Source organism: Lynx canadensis, chromosome F2 (assembly GCF_007474595.2).
Source record: "Lynx canadensis isolate LIC74 chromosome F2, mLynCan4.pri.v2, whole genome shotgun sequence".
Classification (NCBI taxonomy): Eukaryota; Metazoa; Chordata; class Mammalia; order Carnivora; family Felidae; genus Lynx; species Lynx canadensis.
This window is the reverse complement of record NC_044320.2, coordinates 8,508,980-8,530,611: the sequence shown is the minus strand read 5'-3', so window position 1 is coordinate 8,530,611 and position 21,632 is coordinate 8,508,980. Positions and strand designations below refer to the sequence as shown.

At 53.1% G+C, this 21,632-nt stretch overlaps 1 protein-coding gene across 1 annotated transcript in view; it reads right to left on the bottom strand.

The window, feature by feature from the left end:
• ST3GAL1 (ST3 beta-galactoside alpha-2,3-sialyltransferase 1) overlaps positions 1–21,632 on the bottom strand; it is a 95,272-nt gene that overhangs the window by 72,229 nt on the left and 1,411 nt on the right. Inside the window, 1 exon segment of the mRNA XM_030303993.1 lies at positions 5,544–5,678. The gene's annotated coding sequence lies outside the window, so the exon portion shown is untranslated.

The following is a 21,632-nucleotide window of genomic DNA, read 5'->3' as shown; positions in this document are numbered from 1 at the left end:
TTTTCCTCTGTGTTCCACCTCCGCACCTGCAATCAAGCCCTGCGACGTGTCTGTCGTAAAGCTCCTTGCGTGCATCAATCCACAATCCACGAGTTCTGGGACCGTACTTTGGCCCTTCTCCTAACCTTGGCCACTCGGGCTGTCTCTGATGCGCTGCTATAAAGGAATCAGGCAGCGAGGATCATGGATGGACGGGCACCACGACAAGCGGACTGGGCCCAGAGGCCGACCACGTGGCTTGAAAGCCAGCTCCCGCACCTGCTGACAGCTGTGCATCCGCGGTTAAGTTACCCAGCCACTCTGTGCCTCGGTCTGGTCCCATCTCTGGTGGAACAGAGCAGGGAGCCCCCAGGGTGGCTGTGGGGGGTTAAACGTGTCAAGGCGCAGGGCTCTTAGAAGAGCACGTGACCCGCAGTCAGACCTTCTGGCAAACAGTCTGTCAGCACTTAACCTCGAGAAGTTCAGGTGATTCCTTAGAACACAGTCCTGGAAGTGGGATCATAAGGTAGACAGACCCCTTGTAGATGGCAAGGAAATTGCCTTTGAAAGTCTAAGAAGAGAAAGGTCTTTAGCCCTAACGGATTAGCCCAAGAACAAGGGCTTGGGGGACCTAGAAGGTAAGGAGTCCCGCCGCCAGCCTTTCTGCCGAGCTCTGTCCAGCCTCCTGCTGTAAGGCACCCCCTGTGCACGGGTACCCCTGGAGAGAGAGCACTCTCACCCATGCCGCAGGAGGTCCCGGCCCCGGGAAGCTTAAGCCCCAGCCCCTGGCAGCACCCCACTTAGCTGGGGCTTGTCTTTCACTTGAAACTCATAATCCGTATCGTTATTTCTCAAAGAGAACTCCCAAATTGTCTTAGCTTCAGGCTTCCCCACACTCCGAACCGAAAGTGCACACACTCTTGACTTGTTCATTTGTCTGCTTCTCCCATGAAAGTATTAATATCTCAAGGGACGGAGCTCTTGTCTTCCCCTTTTGTCCTCCCTCCCCACCCGTCACCCCGGCTGGGTGCTTGGCATAGTGCCAGGGACCCAGAGCCTCTGCTGCATGAATGAATGAATGAATCAATGCATGCACGAACGAACGAATGCATGGATGAGAAGGAAGGAAAAACACACCCTGAACCGAAACCTCTCTGCTAATTCTACTCGCTCCGCTAGGACGCCCTCCTTAAAATCGTCGGGTACAAGGTGCTGGCCAGTCTTCAGAGGCTCAAAGCCGGGGCCCCCGGGTCTCCTCTCTTCCAGGGGAACAGCCCCTGTTCCCCAACCGTTGCTCTTCTCTTAAAGGTTATCAGCAGTAGAAATTCCATCTGGGTCTCACTGCTGTCCGTATCTCTGACCACCAACACTGCCTCTTATCTAGTGAGGCTGCCTTCGCCTCCAGTCCGCCTCTGGGCCCGCTGATACATTTATGTTTTTGGAGGAAATGCTTGAGTCCTGAGGGATCATGTCCACTTCCATGGCTCTTCGAGCCTGAAAAAGATACACTGGAGCAAACGGGCCTGGCTTTCCAGGGCGAACGCCAGGGAGGAGTCCCCATGGGTCCTCTGATCGGGGGCCTCCTCACCTTCACTGTTGTGCTCTCCTCTGGGCGGTGTCACTGGGTTCCACCGACAGCTCCTCCTGGACCAACATCCTACACCCGTCCCCACCTGTCCCCCCGCCCTGCCGCCCGCATGGTTAGGTGCCTGCTTACTGCCAGTCTCTTCCTCTTCCCCCACTCTCTGCTAGGACGTGAGCTCCCTTTGTCCGCCCAGGACAGCGCCTGGCACATAGAAAGAGCTCAGGAATCGTTGTTAACGCACACGCTATTCACACTAGCATTCGTCAAATTCACAACCTACAATCGTCCTGCTGGCAGCTAGGGATACAAAAGCCTCTGAGCTTGAGCAACTGGGCCAGGAATACCCCTACTGCAAGACAGGAAATGCCCTCTCCCCCGGAGACGCCCACTTCCGCATTCACACCCTCAACCTGATCAAGGTCTTTGCAAGCCCAGGAGAGCAGCCACACAACACCCCTCCCCCCACGAAAACGCTCGTGCGCACATACACACAGTCCCCCACGGCTGCACGCTCCTGCGCCCCATGTGCATCTCTGCACACCCTGCTGTGTGTTTCGCGACTCCGTCAGGGACGCCGCCTGTAAACATTTCCTGGGGAGTGAAGGAAGTGACCACCACCGTGCTTTCGCCTTCCTGCTGCTCTGGGCGTCAGCGGTCTTGGATCCACGGGGACGAACACTTGCCCCGCCTTTGGCTCGGCTTTTCATCCGAGGCAGCGGGGTCTCCCCCGGCCATCTGGTCCGGTGCCAACAGGCAAACAGGCACCCGCTGTAAACTTGCCACATTTACCAGCCGTGTCACTTTGCGTAAGTTAATTCTCCTTTCCCGTTTCCTCATCCGTACGTGGGCCACTGGGCTGTTATGAGCGGTCACGGTAAGGGAAGAGTTTGGAACAGGGCCTGATCTATAGTTTAATAAATGGGATGGTCTGTGGTATTGGCACTGGGCCTGGGTGACTGTTCAGCGTCAGGAAGACAGATGTGGATATCAAGAACGTTGTAGCCAGCATCTCCCGTGTGCGCTCGTGGTGTTTTTAATACATCAGTTGATTTAGAAACGATCTCGATGATGTACCTATGTATGGATATTCACATACATATGACGTATATGGGTGTATATACAGATGTGTATACACATGTCTATAAATACGGATGTGTGTATATGTATGACAAATCTATAGGTATACACGTGCACACACACACACACACACACACACACACACACACTGCCCATTTCTCAGCTCTGCCTGCTCAGAGGGCCTAGAGGCAATGCTCCCTCAGTAGCAATGGACACATCTTGTGACCAGAGGCTATTTCTAGATGCCATTCTCCACCGAAAGGATCCAAGGCTCCTTGACCAACTGCTGATTCCATCCTTAACCAACTGATAAAGCCAACAATGCAGGAATGGGACAGCCCAGCATCAGCCTTCCAATGTGAGGCCTTCAGGACACCCCACGAGCTCTGTGGGATGCCTGGCAAAAGCATACAATCTAAATCGGATCACGAGGGAGCATCAAACACTGAGGGAGAGTCTGAAAAATAATTGGCTTGAACATGTCAAAAATGCCACAAAATGTAAGACTAAGGAAGTTTTCCAAGAAGGGCACATACCAAATGGGCTTTCTTTTGCTATGAAGGACCTCGCAGAGGGCAACTGCTGAAATCTGAATAAGGCCTAAGGATCAGATAATAGTAGCAAGTCAAGGTTAAGTTTCTGCCTCAGTTGTATCGTCATTGTAAGAATTTTCTGATTTTAGGAAAAAATGGAGAGAGGAAAGGATAGAACAAAAATAATAAAATGTTAACACTTAAGGAATCCGAGTGAATGGTCCCCGGGAATCTTTGGGGGCTGTTTTTTGCAACTTATCTGTAAATCTGCAATTATATCAAGACAAAGTAATTGAAAAAAAAATCAATTGAAACAATACCCTGGGTTCATATACTGAGAAAAAGTGAATATAGTGCTTAGCAAAATAATCTGAAGCTCTTATAATATTATTGTTACCAGAACAGTGTACCCAGCACATAATAAGCTGAAAATGGATAGATGATATTATCACTGTCAATATCATCACCATCACCCCTGTTATCCCTGATGTGCTTGATACTAACTACACAAAACTCAATACCTTTTCTTACTGTGACTTCTAATTACTTCATATCTGCATTCAACTCCATTGTCTGAAGGTCCATTATGGAAACACCCGTTTCAGGTGCTTCCAGCCCTCACCTGCAACGGTGCTGAGTTTGAAGACCAACCAAGAGAAGAGAGGTAGGGCCCATTCAGATCTACACGTACGGACACATATCAATTCAATCTTTTGCCATCGTCCGAATCTCTGCTTTGTTCTTGCTAGTTCCTGGGCAACCCAAGGTCGACTAAGCCCAGCTCCTAAAGACACAACCTAGAGCCTTTGCCTATAGACCTCCTGGATACCTAGAGTTTCTTTTCTGTTCCCTCTTCAGACCCATCCGTAAACACTGGGCATCTCAGTGACTGGGCCTCTTATTCTGCACTGCACTGCCTTATTCGATAAGAGGAACCTCCTATTATACCCCCAGTCCTGACCCATCCAAGATGGCGGGACTATTGCCAAGTCCAAGCTTCTCCCCAAGGGTCTTCTGTGCTCAGACCATTTCTGGGATGTGATAAGGTCCCAATCATCATTAATGTGTGTAACACGTTCTTTAAAAGTAAACCCACAGTCCTTTCCCTATCATCTTTTGTCCCCATCACTCCTCATTCTCTCAAGACTCACCGAAATCGTACCTTTAGCTCATTTTCCTCCTCTCTTCGTTTCTCACCTCCCTTGCCCCTATCTTCAGCCTATGGAGACACTATGGCCATTGCCTCTTCCCCTTTTCAGGAGACCCCATACTGTGTCTGACCTTCCTACGACCACAGAAAGGCTCATATTTGTATCAACCTATTTGTATATATAAAACCGATAAATCCTAAGGTCCAAGTGGCTTAGTTTTTACATGGAATTATATACAGCGACCACAGGCTGGCTGTCCAAAGAAATTTTAAAAGTAATTCCATGTTTATAGACAAGGCAGGTAGACACAGATATAGATGTCCTCACCAATAATCATATAGAACAGCCACACACACACAAATACATGCACCAACCTTCCTTCTTCCACAGTGGTTGCCATGATATCCAAGCTGAGTTAAACATTGGCAGATCGAAGAGAGACAGCCCAGGGCAGGGCGATCAAAGTTTCCCCAAGCCCGCCTTCCTCACTGATGGAAACGTTCTCCATGTGCACAGTCCAAAATGGTAGCCATGGGTCACATGTGGCTACTGGGCACTTGAAATGTGGTCAGTGTTGAGTGAGGGCTGAATTTTTAATTTTGTTTAATTTTAGTGAATGAACATTTAAATAGCTGTATATGGAGGGGCTACCTGCGGACAGCTTAACTCTAGTCCAGGGCCTGGCACGCTTTTTCCATTAAGGACCAGACTAAATATTTCAGGCTCTCAGGCCACACAGCCTCTGTCACCACTGCTGTTTGTGCTGTGACAGCAACCACAGACATACTTGAACAGAGGAGTGTGGCTGGGTACCCATAAAACTTTATTCACAAAAAATGGCCAGGCCAGTTTTGTCCTATGGGTCATAGTTGTTTGCTGATGCTCTCTCCAACACAGCGTCATTCCAGACCTTCTTTGACATGGCAGGCATTGGTCATACGAGGCTGTTCCCAATCCGGTTTTTAAGTACTTGTTTAATGAAAACACAGAAGGCTTTCCTTTCAAGAAAAAGAGGTCACTTGATATCCTAACGGTCCTACATTTTTCCCTTTAGGAGAAAGCCTTCCCTCTTGACGGAATGTCCCCGGGGAGGGCAGGCCAAATTATAAAGAGATCAAGACAAGACATCTCTCCTCCGCGACTCAAGATTATTCTACGGAAGAAACCAGAAAAGACAATACCTCTCACTCGTGCAAGGGGAAGAGGGCAGTCATTTACCTAAGTATGCCCAGGGAATGTCCACTTCCGGTCCTGGCCACAAAGCTCAAAACGTTTGCTCGCCACAGCCCCTGGCGATGATGATCACTTCTGGCATTTCCAGGTCAGAAAGGTGGAGTCTGAAAACGGTCCCAACTGGAAGGGAAGAGGAAGAGGAGAAAAGCTGAAGTCATTTTTGACATTTTGCTCATTCGTGGTCTTTTGAAAATGACTCAGGATGATTAAAAGGCATTCGCCCAATGCCCCACACACCCACCCAGTGATTTAGACATCAAGTATTTTTTTGAAAGAAACACCTATCCCGTTCAGTGCACACAGCCAAGCACCAGAGACAGAAAGGTGAGTAAACCATAGTTCACACCTTTAAGAAGCTCAGGCTGGTGGAGAGGACAGAAAAATAAATAAGCATCTCATGGCAACACGATACAAGGACGTGAATGATATTTGGCAGAGCGAAGGGAGAAATGACCAACCCAGGAGGAGGCCAGATGGATCGTTTCAGCTGCTCCTTGCTCAAGTGAAACGCCTTTTGGCAAAAAGAAAAGGGTTGGGGAAAGGGTCTGTGAGGAAGACGAGAAAAGAAAAATGTATGTGAGATCAGGGCTAGGATGCACCAGGGAGGCCGGGTGGGAGATGGTTTGGGAAGGCCTCACCCTTGAGTAAGAACAGAGACCCTCCGTTGAATTCTTACTGTGCCCCAAGCACTGAGAGATGTACCGACCACACGTTGTCTCACGAAATCCCTGGGGTGGTCTCCAGGATCATTCCCATTCAATGGATGGGCAGCTGGAGCTGGGAGAGCTCCTGGGAGCAACCCTGAGCAAGATGACAAAGGCAGTAAGGGGTAGAGAGCGGCCCCCAAGGGGACACCCCCATTCTGTCTGGTTCTACTGTCCTCGTCTTCGCCGCCAGGACAGGTGCGTACGGTAACGGCCCCTCCCATTTGCTCCGGCCACCGTGTACGCACGCTCCTTTGCAGAGTGGTTTTGCTCCCTCTCCCCACGTGAATTGAGGTCCACTTCTCCACCCTCTGAATCCGAACTTGGCCATGTCACTTGCTTTAGCCAGTGAGCCAATAACAAAAGACAAAAAGCTTCAAAGGCGCTTGTGCCCAAAACTTCCCCTTCCTCGCTGCTAGGAATCACTCTGGGGCCACACTGGCCCCTGAGCTGGTCCCCTGGAGGAGGACAAACACCATGGGAGAGGCCCCAGGCATCCCAGCCAGCCCGGCTGCCCCCCCCAGTGCGTGGACCACACCACTGAGTCCCAGCCAAGCTGCCGGGACCACAAGGAGCGTCCAATCAACCCACAGATTCAGGAGAGATAACAAGTGTTTGCTGTTTAAGGCACTAAGGTTTGGAGCTGCTTGTTACGCAGGGAAAGCTCCCCGATGCAATCACTAAGTAAGCTTTACACTGCCCGCGATGGTGATAAAACACGATCAACTTGCAACTTACAAAGACAGGTCAATGGGGGATGGGCATTGAGGAGGGCACTTGTTGGGATGAACTCTGGGGTTGCTATATGTGAGAGACGAATCACTGAACTCTACTCCTGAAATCACTATTACACTATATGTTAACTAACTTGGGTTTCATTTTTTTCTTTTTAATCATCACGATAATAAAACGAAAGATCGGCCTGTGTGGGTGATTGCCCAGAGAGGAGGAGGGCCAGAACTAAGGCAGGGCTGGGGGATAAAGGAGATATGGGAGGTTCAAGAGCTATTTTAGATGTAAGGTCAGCAGGATTTAGTTACAGACCGACCCACGATTTGTCTAAAGGCGCCTGGTGTTGACAATAAATAGATTCTATTTGGAGCTCGCTGAGGGGGCGGGATGTGGCCACAGACGACACGCGAAGTGGCCCGAGCCACAGCAGTTGGGGCTCAGTGTCACAGCAAATGCAAGCGCCCAGGATGGAACTTTCTTTTCAGCCCCTGTTGTCTGAAAGAAGAATTAAGGTGAGCTGCTCACTGCCCCAGCCTCCTGACTGGACCTGCCTTTCCCACCTCCTCTAATGCCTTTCCCTGCTCTTGGCAGCCCCCGGAGGGATCCGTGTAAATTGCAACCCTGACCTTCCTCCCTCCCATCACCAGCTGGCACTGTCCTCTTTCCCTCTGTGCTGTCCACACGCTCTTTGGATTTCAGTACCGACGGCCTTTCCCAGGGACAGCTTTGCCGGCCGCCTCGAAGAGGCCAGTCCCCGCCACTGCCCAGAATTCCCTGCGCTCCCAAACAGCATGCGCCACTGGCCTGATAACTCCCTGGGGTCACAGGTGTGCCCGTGCTACATGTCATTCCGCCGCCGCCACCTGGCACGCGGCTTACCGCGTGGGACAAAGTCAGTTCCTGTTTCCTGAGTGAGAGAACGAACAGAAACATTCACGTGTCACCCGTCCGAGATGTTTTCTTTAACGTACTCCCTTCCACACTCCAAGCTGGGGTAGCCACCTTGCCGTCGGGCACCCGCGGCTTGCTGTGCTTACCTTCATTCGTTTGCACGGGATTCCTGGCCCCGACCTGGCGAGCTTGCAACTGCGGGGCTTTTCCAAACTACAGCTGTCCCCCAGGTGTCGCCCACCTTCCGTGGCCTCCGTTTCTCAGCTCCTGACACACAACTGGGGCGCTAAGCGCGCAGAGAAGGTAACTACCCCACTCTGCACCTGTTGGTCCCAGGGAGCAGCCTAGCTATTATGCACGGAGATTCTCCTGGCCTTTGCTTTTCAACACGCACCCTGAAAACCTCTTCCGAGGTGGTTCTCTTCCCGCAGCACCCTGCCCTCCTGCATCTCCCTACGTTCCACGTGCTTCCCTACCTTTCCTCTCCCGGGCCTTCGCCCTTTCATTTCTATCCATCCAACTGGTAGCCGCTCCCGGCCCAGGCCCTCAGAAGCCAACTGCTGGGTTTAAACCAGATCTGGAAGCAAAAACCACGTCCACCAACTCTATCCGCTACGTGGGAGATGAGGGCCCATTAGTCATTCCTTCTTTGCCCCTAACAGCATCACCATCGGCGAGCCCCCTGACGTTCTTTTTGACGTTCCTTCCCATCATGCAATAGAACACGATACATCTCGTCAGGGGGTTTTGTTCTCTGATTTTGTTTCTTTGGGGAGCAGAGGAGGGGGCTGGAGGCAAAACTCTGCATCACCCCTGGAGGAGTGCGGCCGGTTCGCTTAATAAATCACGGCTTTCTCCTCCACGCGAGAAGTGATGATCCGGATAACTGTGAACGCTGGGCCCAGCTGAGTAATATTGCTGCCCTTTAAAGGTACAGGAGTCTGTTCCCAGAGGCCGGTGGCCATGTCATACTCCAAAATAATGTGCCTTGCTGCCGGAGGTGCGACAGACCAGGAGAGGCCGGTCAAGCCAGGCTGCGTGACTGTAGACAAACGGCCTTTCTCTGAGCCTTAGTTTGCTCCTTAGTAAAACAGACACCACACCTGCTTCCACTACTTTGCAAGGCTCTACTGCGAAACAAGCGGATAAAAACCAACACGAAATCACTTTAACAACAACGGCAATGAAGTAAAACTCGCAGTAGTGAGAGCCTCCGAGGCCACTCGTAATGGCTCACGGGCACTTTCCCAAACTAAGCCCTGTGTTCTCCAACGCTCTGCTAATCTTCACAAGGATGTCATGTGAACTATTATTTGCATCATCTTGCGGATGAGTACCTGGCGGCTTGAAGAGGCTAAGCAACTCGTCCAAGGACGCAGTCAAGACTGGAGGCCGAGGGATAAACCAATTCCTACCCTGCCCAGCATGGCGTACTTCACAATCGCACTCACTGAGCCTCGGGTGCGCCCGTCGAGCTCGCTGCTCGGCCCTGGCAGGGACCACAGCACACTCTTGGGTTCTGCCCGTGAGGAGCCCGCCCAGTGGGGAGGGGTGCGGGCACACAGCCGGCAGCCGCGCCACCCTGCACCCCAGGGGGAGCCTGTCGGTGCACAAGTGGGTGGTTTCTTAATCCGAGTTCCTGTCCGGAACACGATGATCACGACCGTGGAGAGTGCGATGAACACAGAGACGGGCAGATCTGTCTGCCACGGGGACGGGCGACCCAGATGTAGGCAGGTGCAGGGACAGATCAGAAGCTGGGCAGTGAGATGACCCAGAAACGCCTGGAGTAGGAGCTGGGTACCCAGAGCAGGGCTGCTGGCCAGCTGGGAGCAGGGTGCAGGGCAGGGGAGCCACGGGTGCCTGGGCCGGCTCCAGGGTAGAGGAGTTGAGCGGCCCCTTCCTGAGGCAGCCGTGTCCCCCCCTCTCGCGGCCCAGGGGCTGAGGAAGCCGGCCCGGCCTGGCGGGCTGGCAGGAAGGGCACTGTACCCGGCAGGAAGTACACACGCTTGTCCTGGGAGGGCTGTCCTGTCGTGCGTCCCCTCCCCCTCTGACAGGGCTTCGGCTGGGGGCGGTTTCTCCGACCCAGTGCATTTCTGAATTCGGAGGCCAGGCGCTGGTCTGGCAGCTTCGGGGAGACGTTATGATTACCGACAGCGAATGGATGGATGTGGACGACGAGGCCAGCAGCGGGCTAAGCAGCCTATGCGCGTGATTTCATTCGGTCTGTGCAGCAGTCCTCTGGTGGCCGGGGGCAGGCTGACCCCCATTTCGAAGATGTGGAAACTGACGCTCTGAAAGCGTTAGGTCGTTGGCCCAAGGCCGCAGGTTCGGCGAGGGGCAGAGGTGCAATTCAAAGTCAGGGTCGCCTCGTACAACAGACCCGTCTCCTCGCCTTCTGGCCCGGCTGGGCTCTAGAAGGTCGTCTCCCCACCTCACACCCCACAGATGTGTAAGTTGAGGGGGCGCTGGGGCGGCTCACTGGCCTGCACCTCTGCTCTGGGCTCCCTAACATCCTCAGTGGCGCCCAGCTCTGCGGCGGCTTCAGCTTCTGGTTCCCAGCACTGAGTGCCGTCTGTTCTCCAAGCCCAGAGAAATAAAGACGCGGGAACTTCTCACCCGAGACAAACACCCCAAACACGGCTGGCCGTCACTCCCGCGAGAACCGGGCCGCTCCCTCCCATCCGCCGCGAGCCTCAGTCTGTTGGTTTTCCAACAACGCAGGTCTGGCTACGCCTCTTTCTAGAAGCAGGTAAAGAAACCTCGGTCGTACCTCACTATGAACAACTGAAGGTTGCTCAGAACCCCCAAACCGCAACCTTGCCATTTTCCTCTCTTACAACCCGCTTCCTCCAAGCACACGAAGCGGGGGCGGGGGGTGCCCTGCTTCCGTCTCGGGGTTCCTCCATGAGGTCCCCTGGGCGCTGGCTCTTTCCACCCTCACTGCCACTGTCACCAGATCCCACCGTCTTCCAGCTTGAAAACTGTATGTTCTCTGGGGCTTTCCCCCATGCCCCCGCCTCTCCTGTTCTGTTGAGCCCAGCTCCCAGCCAGGAAGATGGGTGGTGCGGCCACAGAGCACCAGTGGGAAGACTGAGGCTCGGACATGGAAGTCACCTGCCCCAGTCTCAGAGATGACAAACGGTGGCCCCCACACTCTGCCCCGGAGCCGGTGTTCTCCTGGCCCTCGCCGCCCCCTCCGGCCCCAGCCCTTCCCGGAGGTGTCCCCTCGGCCTTCCTCGCTGGGGAACCTGAATTCGCCTTCAGGGCAGGGAGACAGACGCTGGAGGCCTAGCAGCCTCCTCTGGGCCTCCCGGCTTCTCTGTACTGCCCAGAATCGCGCTCAGATCTAGGAGGGATTGTGAAATAAGACGCCTGTGTCTGTTTTCCAGGCAACCGCGGCCTAATTAGGGAGGCACAACTATGTACTTTTGAACAACAGTTTGTGGACGAGGGGAAAGAAGGAGGGCGGGGGTGGGGGGGAGAAAGAAAAAGGGAAGGAAGTGAAGAAAGCAAAGTTGTGCTGACCATGGAAACCTTGAGCCAGAGGACAGGGCTGGCGTCACTCAGAGTCTGTCCGTGCTGAATGTGACCTGGAGTGCCACCATTAACCGTCCTATTTATAGCCCTTTGAAATATGGCTTGGTGAAGTAGGGGGGGAGGGGGGGCTTTGTTCTTTTGGCCTCTTATCTGATTCTTCAGAACAAAGGGAAGGGAAGGGAGGTGGGGGGCAGGTTGGCAGGGGTGTGTGAGTGCGGGCGGTCAGACCAGACACACTGGACCCAGGAAACGTCTGCCACGTGGGTGTGTCACAGCAGGATCTGGTGACGCGAGATGGGGGGGGGGTGTAACAGCCCCCCCCCAACCCCCGCTCGACTCAACCTGGGGCACCTTAGGCCCAACGGCCAACTTTAATGAACCTCAGCTTTCCCAACTGTCAAAACACTGATAACAATAATGACCGCAGAGCCCTGGTTAGAACATTAAATGAGCCCGAAATGTCCAGAACGCGGTATTTCCTGAGCACAAACTCCGGAGGGATAAAAGGGCAGACGGCCGCCAGAATTCACAAAACGCAAGCCAGCCTTGCTCAGAGGGAGGTCTACAGGAGCCCGTGGGCAGGGGTGGTCTGGGAGGCTGTGGTGTAAGCACTGTGCCAACAGAGCAGCAGAGAGGGCTTGGCGCAGGGGGTCACGTAGGAGACCCGGCCGCTGGGGTCCCTGGCTGCTGGCCTGGGGAGGACAAGGGAGGCTCGCTCTCTAGGACACCCCGAGCTTCCCAAGTCGGGCAGAAACCCAGCGGTAAAGGCAGGACTTGGCAGCTGTGAACTGCGGGCTGGCTTCTCGCCCCGGCTTTGCCCGCTAACGGGCTGAGGAATCACACAGGTTGGCCCTCTGTCTGCTTAGCTGTGAAGTAGGGGGCAGGGAATATCTAAACTGTCGTGTCAAAGTCTTAGGTGCCTCCAGGGTCCAGTGCCACCCCCAAGCTTCATAAGCCCAAACCACTTCTCAGCCTTAAATTCGGACAGCCCCAGAGCTGCACCCTGTCACCTCCTCCAGGAAGCCCTCCACGGCTGGAAGGTCTGTGTGGCAGAGAGCTTCCTAATCCATAGAGGTGACCAGAGAGCAAAGGGTCACTGCGTGGGGCACGGATCTCGCCTATCACTAGCGGTGTTCGAGCAGACGCAGAACCACCACAGGGGAGGGTGGAAGGGAGGAAACAATTCCCGGGACACCGTGCAAGGGGTTTCTAACTTGAACAAGGATCATGACGACCAAAGCAAGCACTTCGAGTGGGCACTCTGCAGGGCACCGTTCTAAACACTAAGTACCAACTCATTTAGTGCTCGTTTAGTACCTACTGGGAGGTGGGTACTATTACCCATATTTTACTGATGAAGAATGGAGGCACAGAGAGGTTAGGCAACTCGCTCAAGGTCACACAGCTAAGACGCGGCAGAGCCAGTACCTTTATTGAGCGAATCAATGAATGACTCAGTAGATGAATAATTGAAATCTTGGAATAGGGGAAGGTTAAACAAGGGCACTGCTAAGCCTCTTTGCAAATGCTGGGATTTTACAATTCCTTCTTGTTTCATGCTCTATAAACGTGCAACGTCTGTAATGTGTTATCATTCAATCTACTCAAACACACCTTCCTCTCCCCCCCCCCCCCCCCCCCGGCTCCGGAACCCGTCACAGCTTCTGACACTGTGACTCCTGCTCGCGGGAAAGGAGAAACCTCCTTTACTTCACCCCAGGGCAGATTCCCAACGAAGCGGAGATATTCTGCTCTTCAAAGCTGTGTCCGGGGCCAGTAAATTTTTTCACCTTGTTTGGACGTTTGGCCTGGTAGAGACATCAGTTTAATTTTTATGATCCTAGAGTTCACAGATCGTTTTTGCTTAGTTCAGTTTGTTCCCTGTCATAGGTAGAGACAGAAAAGCTAGCAGGAGACAGAAAAACCACGTCGGAACCAATTCTTCAAACCACTCCGAGAGGCGTGATTTTCATTGGAAATTTCTGGTAGGTGGGGGAGCACGACCTCGCTGGCTTCTAATCTCCCTTTTTCATTTTACTTTCCTTTTTTTGCCGGAAGACTGAGGTCTCACATCTAAGATTTTGCTTTAGCAACAACCAGGAATACCCCCCACAAGGACATTCTTGTTTGTGGCCGCTCGTACGTTTCCCAAGCAAAGGTCTTTATTCATCAGACTCTCCACCAGGTGGTAGGATTAACGGTGTTTTCGAGGCAGGAGAACAACAGCAGACCTTTCTCTCCATTGTGAAGATGTTATTAAAAGGGAATTTTCCAGTGTTGCAACAGCAACTTCTACTAATCATTTTACTTGGAGCAGGTCGCTCAAAGACACCTGCCTGGGGACCTGGGTGGGTCTGCATGCCTGGTGACAAGCTTCATATTAAGCCTTCCTGCTGCTCACGGCCCTGTCTCCGACCCCCGCGGGCTCCCAGACCTTCCTCAATCCCCAGGCACCATGGGGATCTCAGAATTCAATGTATGAGTACAACCCAAAGGAAGGGTGCTTGCCATCGGCAACACAGGGTCCGACACGGAGGCAGAAAAATCCGGCAAGTCTATCAAGGTTAGCTCAATAAACCCATCCAGCCGGCAGCAAATGGTGAGGCAGGGAAAAAGCCTTGGAGCCCCACCCGTTGGGACACAGCGTGCAGAGGACAATCAGGACCGCCCTCCCGCCAAAGAAGAGGCTACAGAACCTGGGTCCCTTTGCCGTGGCCATTGGGTGGGATGGCACGCAGCTTGGGTGGGCTTGGGGACAGATGTCCGTGCGATGCGTTCTATATCTGCACCTCTGAGGGAGTCTATTTCTACCCTTGCCGGCCCCCCGATGTACAGACACCAGATGATCCTGGGAATTACACAACATGAGGCCTGAGATTTTGGGCTTCGGGCAGAAACGGAGCAGTTAGGAATTGCCACTTTTCTAGCTGTGGGACTTCGGGCAAGCGGCTTCACTTCGCTGAGCCTCAGTTTCCACATCTGTAAAACGGGAGTAGGGGGGACATACAAGCAGTGACTTTACGGGGCTGCTTTATAAAGACTAGGAAAGCAGTATCAAAGGTCAAGTCGCTGATGACAAGTTTGCATCCTGGCCCCGCCAACGTGGAGGAGCTGATGGCGGACCCCGGGCACGTGGGAACCCGAGGGATCTGCCTTTGCTCACATGCCCTTGTGTCGACCAGGCCACCCGACTCATCTGAACCATTCAAGGTGGGAGGGGCGGGGGTGGAGGCCGTGAGCGATGGGCTGAGTTAGATGAGTGAGGGGGCAGCCAGGCCACCGTCTGGTGCTGTTGTGTGTCGGAGGCGTGGGCTTGTGCCTTCCCAGGAGCGACCCACTTTGCTCGTCGGTAACTGCGGGCACATGGGAGATCTGCCTGCAGAGACCGTGTGACCTTGGGTAAGTCACTTCCTCTGCAACCTGGGCAGGACCCTAATCCCAGGGTAGCAGCTAGAGGAGCTGCAATGGAGTCCAAATAAGGTCAGGGCTGCAGATGCCAATGGCTGTGAACGCAGAGGTCAGGGGTTTCAAGAGGTATTTCAGCTCCCACACCGCTAGCAGCTCTCTTAGCCCGTTACCGCAATAGCACAATAAAGAAAGGGAGGGGGAACGAGGCCCCGCATCACTGGGCCAAGCGATTCGAGGGATTTATTTTGGGCTCCAGTCTAGTCTTCCAAGGAAAGAGGTTTTCTTTTCTTCTTTCCTTTTCTTTTCTTTCCACTGAGCCTTTTATTTCTGAAAAGGTAAATGCCCAATTAGATGGATTTTCGTCTTTCATGTGGAGTTGTTGTAGGCTTTTTGAGCATGAAACAATATTTTGGAGTCATTCCACCCTCTCAGTTAGAGAAGAAGCTGGGTTTGCTTTGGGTTTTTTTTTTTTGTTTTTTGTTTTTTTTCGGTTGGGTTTTTCTCAAGAGCCCTCTGCTAAGTAAATATTCATGAAGGGAATTTTTAGCCACTCTGGTCTGTTAGTTCAATGTGGACTCAAACGGATTTTTTTTTTTTTAATGTAGCAAAATCTATCACAATGATATCCATTTGGGTTTGATTTCTTTTTTGAAGGTCGCTGGTGGAATTAAAAAAAAAAAGATTTTTTTTTTTTTTTTTGCATACCCAAATGCGGACCTACCAAAAGTCATTAGCAATCTCTTTTTAAATTCCACCAAATAATTGGGAACGAATGTCCTTTCCTGCTCACCTCTGAATGACTGAGGCTGTTTAACTTGTTATTTTTTATTCTCTTAAGGGCTCCAGAATCAGACTTGGCTAGAGAACTTCTACATATTTTACAGGAGAAAAAAATATGTACACACACATACACATACGCAGAGTCAGAAGAACATCCCCGGATGTTTTTGGAAGGAAAAAACTTTTAAGATAAAAACATGCAAACAGTATTATCTGAATATCACATAGGCTTAAAAGGACAGGAGGAATCACCACCAACCCCAAAACCACACGTCTGAACCCTGACCCTTGTGCACAAAAGCTAACATTTGTTGAGTGACTCTTTGATTTTTCGCGTCAACTCTACGGAGTATTATCCCCATGACAGAAGAGGAAACTGAGACCCAGACGAGGTAAGTAACATGATCCTTGAGAAGTAAGTGATAAGCCTCAGACCAAAACCCTAATTCTGAGGTTACTCTGTTTCTTTCAAAGATGCTACGGAAGTCCCAAAGGTCTTCATAACAATATCTTGCACTTTAAAAAAAAAAAAGTGTATTTATTCTTGAGAGAGAGAGAAAGAGAACAGGAAACAGAGAGAAGGAGACACAGGATCTGAAGCGGGGTCTGGGACACGGGGCTCGAACTCACGAACCTTGGGATCGTGATAAGCCGAAGTAGGGTGCTTAACCCACTAAGCCACCCAGGTGCCCCAATAGTATCTTACACTTGATGCTTTTATCTTACTAGGGGAATAGAGAACAAGGGTTAAAAGTCCGGCTTGCCCCAGAGGTAGGGCCTGGAGTAAGGGAGTTCCCCTCCTGCCTCCGGCTTCTGTCCTTTGGGAATCCTGTGACCACCCCCGCCCCCGGCTGCTGCAGAATCAAATGAGGAGGCAGGTGAGTGCCAGATCACCCTCCGGGGCGGTCCTGCTCCTGAGAGGCCCCAGTAAGGAACTCTCTGGCCTCTGGCTGCTGGCTGGGCTCAGCTCCTGGTGCCCCAAGGATTGTGGAAGGCAGGCAGGACTCAGCAAGATGGCAGCGTTATCTCCCAGGCTCTTCCCTGCCAGGTTGAGGAGACAGGCTTTCTTCAGAGGCTTCTAGCAGCTCCTATGCCACACTCCCAGGGCCCCTCACCCATCCCTCCGTCTGCCTCTTGGGGGGCGAGGGGGGTGGGTAGGAGACGGTGGGGGGGGTGGTAACTGGGCTCAGGTAAACCCGCCACTCAGTTTGTGAGTGCGTGTTTGCTACTGGGACCCAGAATGCTTCTCTGTTCAAAATACCTGCCGCTGTACTGGGCACACCCTAAGTGCTTACTGAAAAGCAGATGGGACTCTATTTATTATCAATAAGGCAAGTTCAAGGCTTCCTGCTGGGGGCACCTCCCAATTGTCCCACGCAGGGTGGGAATTCTAGACGGCCATCTACCAGTTGAGGAAACGGGAGACTCCAAGAGGTCCGGTGATGGACCTAAGTCCTCGGCCGGGAACCGCTGGTATGGGATAAGGCCCAGGAGCTAGGAGTCCTGAGTCCTAGGCCAGGGGTTGCCCTGCCTGGACTTTGGATCCTGACACCAAAGTCCTGTCTCTAACACTCGTCCCAGCGCTAACCCCGACAGACCGAGTCCACTCGGCGTGTGTTCAACTTCGACACAGGTCGCACCTGTCGCTGAGCCTGTCGTGCCACGCAGGAAGGGCTCAGGGCACGGCGCACCCCCACCCGTGCACTTCCCCACCGCCCTCCCCCCACCCCACCCCACCCCATATTCCAGCTCCTGGTAATTCCCCGTGTCAAGCCCTAGGGATAAAAAAACTTTCGAAGTTTTTTTTTTTTTTTTTTTTTTTTTTTTTTTCACAACCCACAGGAATGAGAAAAGCACGCTGTTCCTGTAACCTCATCGTCTGGCCTTGCTTCTTCCAATGGGGGCTATTAACAAACCGTTTAACATCAACACCGGCCTTGTACGTCAAGTGTTTTTCCATGAGCTTTCCAGAACTTTCCGCCTTCAGTCAACTCCTTTATTTCCCAAGTGCTCTGTTTGAATTCGGTGCCTCCAGAAAGCGGCACCTCCTGTGCTCACCCGCCCGCACAGGCTCTTAGCTGGGGCATCAGGCACTCTTCCATGCAGGATCTTTAATCCTCACCGTGCGTCCTGAGATAACCCACCTGCACTTGAACCCTAGCCCCCGAGGTGCAGGGCCTGCCTGAGCTCACACAATTAGATGTGGTCATGTGCCTGAAAACCTGGGCACCGTCCCCCACCTGCCTGCCGTGCCGTTTAAAACCCCCTCTCTCGACGCAGCCATGTAATTCTGACATCAAGTTTAAGGACAAGGATGAAAAATAAAGCACAGAATTGTATTTTCTTGAAGCGAAAGCAAAGCAGCTACTTTCTATTTGACAGGCCATCACTGCAGTGCCCGTAACCCTTGGAAGATCTCAATTCAGGGACCTGCATTCTGGCTGAGCGGCAATGATGAATCCCACCCAAGCAAACCAGAAATCGACACCTACTGCAGGAATGGGGCCAAATCACTGAAGCCCTGAAATCCCAGCTCCCTCACCTCTGCAGAACCACGCAGAACAGACCTACATCCGGCCTGTTATTTTATTTTACTTCACTTTTCTTGGGCTCACTAGGCGCACACCATGTTAATTAGATACCAGTTCTAGGCAGGCAAGAAACTACCTTCGCTCTCCTGCGGTGTGACTTCCCTAGTTATTCGGGCTTTGGCTCCCCAGTGAATTCTTCCCTGTGGGTCCCGCAAGGCACAGGAATCCACTCCCTTCTCTGTCCCAGCCCTCCCTCGGCACATGCGTGCTCCGGCCCCGTGCAAACCATACTGCCACAAACTCTTCAAGTGCACCCGTGCGCCTCCCCGCCACGCGGTGACCTCTGGGGGATGGTAACAAGGGTCGATCAGAGTTCTTACAACTCTCTATTTCCAGCATCTTGCATGGTGAGTAGAACACAGTTAAGTTCCTAATAAATGTTGGATCAACAGAAATCAAAACAATCCACCCAACAAGACCCAAGAAACAGTCAAACCTCAGGCTTCCCAAGGAATGTTGGGTTTCCAAGAGGGAAACAAGGACTTCAGTGCAGGGAAAAGAATGGGGGTAAGGGGAAGGGAAAACACAGGGCACTCACCAGTTGGAGTTCATGAGACCAACTGGTGTTCTAGATCAGCTCTGTCACTCGGGGTCCCCTGATTTCCCCTCTGGGCTTCAGTATTTTTGAATTAATATGAAAATATTGAACAAAATGACTTCTATGAACATTTTCAGCTCGAGTGGGAACCCTACTGGTCCTGGTGAAGTCACCAGGTCCCTGTTTGCAATACACATCATCGGGGCTCCCTCAAAATGCCACCTCGGCTCTGCCCAGTTTCAGACCCCGGAGTCTGAAACTTCTGGGGCGTCTCTCAATGTCCGGTGCTGAGAATTGCTGACGAATGACTTCACCAAGCGGGCGTGGGCTCTGGGAGTCTGGAGCACTCGCAGTGAGTAAGGAGGCGTCATTGCACGGGGTGGCCCTGTTGTCTGTGATGCCAGGAATGCCCGGAAAGTTCTGAGGACGGTGCTGGAGCAAAAAACAAGCAGGGCACGGGCTGTCTTCATGAAGAAAGCCTTTAACGGCCCCAAGGCCATGTCAGCAGAACTCCAAGCCTCTCATTTTGCAGAGAGTGAAACTGAGACCAGAGCCTGGAACAGACGGGTGCCAAATTACAAAGCAATTGCGCACTGGCTCTGGGACTTCCTCTGGGGCCCAAGGTTGGGCTCCTGTGCCCAAATTAGAGAAGAGCGCTCTCAGAGCCTTGGGTCTGCAAGGGGGGAGCGAAGGTTACACGTGTGGTCCACAACTTAACAAAGGGCATGTGAGCCTTATTCTAGAATTCTCTGTGACCAGGCCAGCTCTTCCACGGGAGGGTGGTGCTTGTCCTTTGTATATATAGGATTTATTGGGAAGCAGGATAAGGAGATCACTGGTGGATTTGTTTTACTTTACTTTGGTTGCTTTTCATGGTGTGGGAGGGAGCCTGGGGAGAGGGTTAAGGTCTAGATCCCGTAAGGCAAAGCTCTGTCCAAATATAACTCCTCTGAGTCAGCAGCTTGCCACACACAGCAAGGGACTCAAGCTAGGTGAGCTGACCAGGAGGTTCAAAGGCACCCCTTCCTGGGGGCGGAGGGTGCGGCTGAGAACTTGCCCCCAGGAGATATCCTGGCCTAGGGGTTGCTTGGTGCAGAGGGGAGACAGCGCCCCTCACGTCCCTGAGGCTCCAGGATCTGCAAGGACCCCTCGCTGCCAGGCCCAAAGACGGACCCACCCCACCATACCTAGGGGACCAAAGGCTCCAGACAGCCGATTCTGTGGAAGTCCCTGACGTCAGAGGGTTGCTGGTGTGTCCAGCTGGGGGAATGCCTAGCCTGCCCCCGGAAAGGGAACACAGGCCTGAGGTCAGCAAGCGGGCTACTCAGAGCCACATTGAGCAGAATCCACACCCCCTAAGAAAAAAGCAAAGAAAAAAAAAAAACCCTCTGCCATTTCTTCAGGCAACACTTCCTGTTTTCTCTGTCAGCCAAGGGCTCAAGAGGCCTCCGCAGGCCTGCCCACCCGGTGAGGTGAGGGGAAGATCCTGCTCCGGCCCAGGCCCTCGCCTTGCCCCGGTGGTAAAGCCTGGACTGGCAAAATGCAGGGACAGTAGTACGTTGCCAGGCTTGTGGAGGTGTTCAAAGGCAGAGGAAGGGGCCCCCTACTCATTCTGTTATTTATTTGTTCAGCAAAACTAAATATTTTGGAAGATGGGATTCCTCTCCCCAGACTTTGAGTCACCGTATGTGGATATGCATATGTAGTGTGAATGCGTGAATGCGTATATCCACACGTGCACACGTATTCGCACAATTTTATGTAACTCTGTGCAACACATTTGTAAAGTGATAGTGATGACCCCATTTTACAGATATGAAAACTGAGATTCTGGGAGCTCCAAGTCTCAGGCCCGAAGGTCAGAGACGGAGATGATGAAAGACCTGGGATCTACGGGGAGGGTGGGAGTGTGCTGGACTGGTGAACTCTGGTCGATCTTTCCAGCCAACTGTGGGATTTTAGAAAACGACCAGGCCATGGTTTTGGGGGTTAGGAAGAAGAGGTGCAGGAAGGTACCTCCAAGGAGCTCAGGCAAGGTGCCCTCACCGGCGCCCCTTCCCCACCTCGGACACAAGCAGCAGTCTCCGTAGCAGCCTGCAGGGGGCAGTGCGCCTTGCCTTTTGCGAACCGCCTGGGCGCCCTTACGCAGCTCCAGGGAAGGAACACCAGGCGGCTCCGCCCTCTGCTTCTAAACAGCCCAGTTTTGAACCCCGCGCGTAGTAGGTGCTCAAGGCACGCCTAGAGGCCGAAAGGCCTTGGTTAGGGGGATGAACGTAAATTCGGTGGTAGAAATGGGGAGGAGAAGGCGAGAAGGGGACATTCCGGCCCCTGCCAGCGCATTTCCATCTAGAGGCCTTTTCAAACAGCCTTAGTCCCTACTGTGTGTCAGGCGCGGTGGCTACCGCTCCTGGACAACCTCGTTCTCTGCTAATCTCCTTCTCCCCCCACTCCTCCACCCCTCCCCCTCCCTCCGGCCAAACACACACGCTCAGCCTTAGCGGCGGTGGGCGCTCCCTGTCTCCCTAGGGGACATCTCGGCCCAAATCCGCGTGGCGAGGGGACCCGCGAGAGTGGTGAGCCAGAAGGAGCCAGGAGTCCCTAGAGGTGGGACACGTGAGAGCCAGGCGGATGCCTGATGCAGCCCCTCGGCAAAGTGGTCGCTGCCCTCAGGGACGAAGCCGGTTCCCTCTGCGGGACACACAGAGCCCGTGAGACGCAGTGACCCGCCCAGCCCCCACCACTCGCGCACTTCTGGGCGCGCACGTGTCCGCCCGCCGAGCGCCCCCACCGAGCCCTGCGAGTGGCAGGCGCTGGCCGAGACCTTCGGGTAGCAGGCTGGAAGGACTCCGGGCTCCAGCCGCCGATCGGAACCCAGACGCTGCAGACGCCC